Source organism: Montipora capricornis, chromosome 1 (genome assembly GCF_036669925.1).
Source record: "Montipora capricornis isolate CH-2021 chromosome 1, ASM3666992v2, whole genome shotgun sequence".
NCBI classification, from domain to species: Eukaryota; Metazoa; Cnidaria; class Anthozoa; order Scleractinia; family Acroporidae; genus Montipora; species Montipora capricornis.
In genome coordinates this window covers 46,301,360-46,304,181 of record NC_090883.1, presented here as the reverse complement: position 1 = coordinate 46,304,181, position 2,822 = coordinate 46,301,360, and the positions used below count along the sequence as shown (strand labels likewise).

Here is a 2,822-nt window from a genome sequence, read left to right as displayed (position 1 = left end):
TCTCTCTCTCTCTCTCTCTCTCTCTCTCTCTTTGTTTATAGAAGAACCTTTTTTATGTGGGCTGCCTGTAGCAGACCACGCTATAAATTAGGCTTAGTTTCGTCGTCATCGCATCCACATATGGTAATTAGCCAAGTGCTTGTGATTGTCAGTTAAGTTATTATAGAGCCCTGGTGGCCGGCCCTAAAATAAAGCAAAAACTAAACCGTGCAGTACGAGCATTTTGTTTCTTTTAACCAATATTATTACTGCTTTTTGGCGTTGTCGTTGCCGTAGCCGTAGCCGGTGTGGTTTCTTAAACTCCCTAATATGTCACCCTCGACGGTCATCAATAACTAACCATTCTCGAACGAGTGCCGAGGCTTAAAGGGGCAGTGTCAAAACACTAAAAAACGTCCTTGCATCTATGAAAACCGAAAAATAGTGCTGTAGTTTCGTTGCCAATGACCAATGAAATGCACTGACGCTATTTTTTGTTGTTTGCAGCCAAGGATTGAGAGGATGGAAATGGATTGACACCAGTTTTTTTTTTTTTTTTAAGTCTGGAGACAGTGTCTTCAGAAACACACCAAACATTAAATACGAATAACTCTTTGTGCCATAAAATGTATTTCATATCTTGTCAGTGGGCTGTCAGGAATGTTGTATATGTGAGTTAGGGTTAGGGTTAGTACCAATTTAGATTTCTACCCATTTTTGATCTAAAAACAGCAAATTTGGCGTGACAGTGCCCCTTTAAATAACGCAGAGTAGAACTTAACACTACAAACGATACCACTTGGGGGTGCATGGAATGACCGGTTTTTGTCTCCTTGTTTGGCCCTGAAGTTGTAAGTTGTGTTACGTGCTTGTCAAAAATAAAGTGTCACACCTAAAGTAAAGTAACCATATTTAACGTCGATAACTCGTAAAAGTAATTCAACTGACAAACCTGAGGTCGACGGTGCGCTCATTTTACTCCCCCCCTCTCCATCAGTGCTCCGTTTTACGGGTATATAAAGCTACTTAGCTACACGGAAAGGAAAGAAGTCGAAACAAGGATGCGAGATCTGGGAATCGAACTTAGGACCTCTTGTACAAAAGCCGCGCACTGTGCCATCCTTGCTCCTGACTGTGGCGTATCCGTTTTTGTCATGACCGTTTTCTTATCGCACGAAGAACAACTCAGTTCGACACACTTCATAGAACGCGCTAATTACGTTTTCAGAAAAATACCTTCAGCCCCCAAATTCGTTATTTTCACCATCCCATAACGCAACACGTTAGGGGGGGAGGAGGGGGTCTTTACCTAAAAATAAATACAAGTTATTTACCCTTGGGACTGTATCATGCTTCAGTGAACTGGATATCCATCGTTTTAATGCAAATAACCCCCAAAATTAACTGTATTATGGGATTGGTAAAAAAAAAAAAAGGAATTAGAAATTCTGATAAATTTAAAAAGAGAGTGTATTGGAATAATAGAAACTGCAACCCTCAAAAATCTAGCCTTTTGATTCTATTCAAAGCTGGACAGGTAATAGTTTTGAAAAATTATTACACATCTGGATTAATATTTTTTTACTGGAGAACTGACTGTGCATATATAATACATGCCAAAATTTTAGCGTGTTGATTGACTGAGAGCACGTCAATTAATATCAAACAGAGTGCAGTAAACGTGCAGATACGGTTGAAATTAATGCAATAAAGGTGAAATTTTGCATGTCTATCATTAACAAGTAATCGCATGATTTTTCCTCGTGCAATTTTTCAGCGTCTCTTCTGGAAGGTATCATAATAACATTCTCTGAAATGGAAAAAAATCTTTTATACAGCCGGTTTGCAAAAACGACGAATGTCTCACTGTTTAGATTAAATGTTCAAGGACAATTGGTAAATGGTGCGTTTACTTAGTAAATAGCATTTCTAATTTTAAAAAAATGGACTTTTGGTGAAAGGAATAATAATATACGAGTGAAATAACAATGACTTGTTTTCGCTTAGAAATCACAAAACGTCTCAAGAGACTTTCGTCTCTACAACTTGTCTTCATGTCACGGTAAAATTAGGGTAGGATGCACGTGATTATTGTGACGTTACCATAGCAACAGATAGGGGCGATATATTTTCAATTGGCTTTAAATTTCTTTTCTAATTTTAAAAACCCGGATTTTCGAAGAACTTGAAAACAAGTGTCTTTTACCCCTGACAAATGCTTAACACCCTTAAAAACAGTGAAAGATTAAATGTACTGATACAGTTTGTCTACTCCATTCAATGTAACGGCCCTGGTACTTTTTTCGTCTTCTGTTGTTACGGGTAGCAAGGATAGAAAGTATTTCACACTTTTAAAGATTTTTGTTTTCTCTTTTTTTGAAATCTTCGTAGCCAAAATGATGATCAACTCTTCCCTCAAAACTTGACTTAATTCTGTGTTTCATTGCATGTTTTCGGGCGAAAGAAAACGTTTATATTCATTTATGTTCCGAACTGACGAAAAAAGCAGAAATACTCTACTTACGTAGCGCCTTAATTCAGTGAATTTAGGAAAAACTGTCATAGTCTTCTTTTTGTGCCATGTGAAAAGTAGTTTCAACTTTCCTTTTTTCGCTTTACTCTATAATCCTTTTTAAACTACAGTGTAAAGCGAGAATTCAGCTTGCGACTCTTGTTCTCAATTTGGTTTATAGGATTTCCAGTTCGTTTCTGAACCAAGGAACCGTGAGGGAGCGTATCACGTGTTACAGTCATTCCATCCACGTATTACCTAGTATAATCCGAAGGCAGTCCATCAACTTATTGTCATTTCAAGGCTGCAAACTAAGACAGGAATTTATTAT

At 37.6% G+C, this 2,822-nt stretch overlaps 1 long non-coding RNA gene across 1 annotated transcript in view; it reads left to right on the top strand.

Annotated features, from left to right (window-relative positions):
• LOC138045963 (uncharacterized) overlaps positions 1 to 875 on the top strand; it is an 8,434-nt gene extending 7,559 nt beyond the window's left edge. Inside the window, exon 3 of the long non-coding RNA XR_011131709.1 lies at positions 487 to 875. This is a non-coding gene — a long non-coding RNA (uncharacterized lncRNA). The remainder of the gene's footprint in view (positions 1 to 486) is intronic.
• Positions 876 to 2,822: the final 1,947 nt, after the last annotated feature.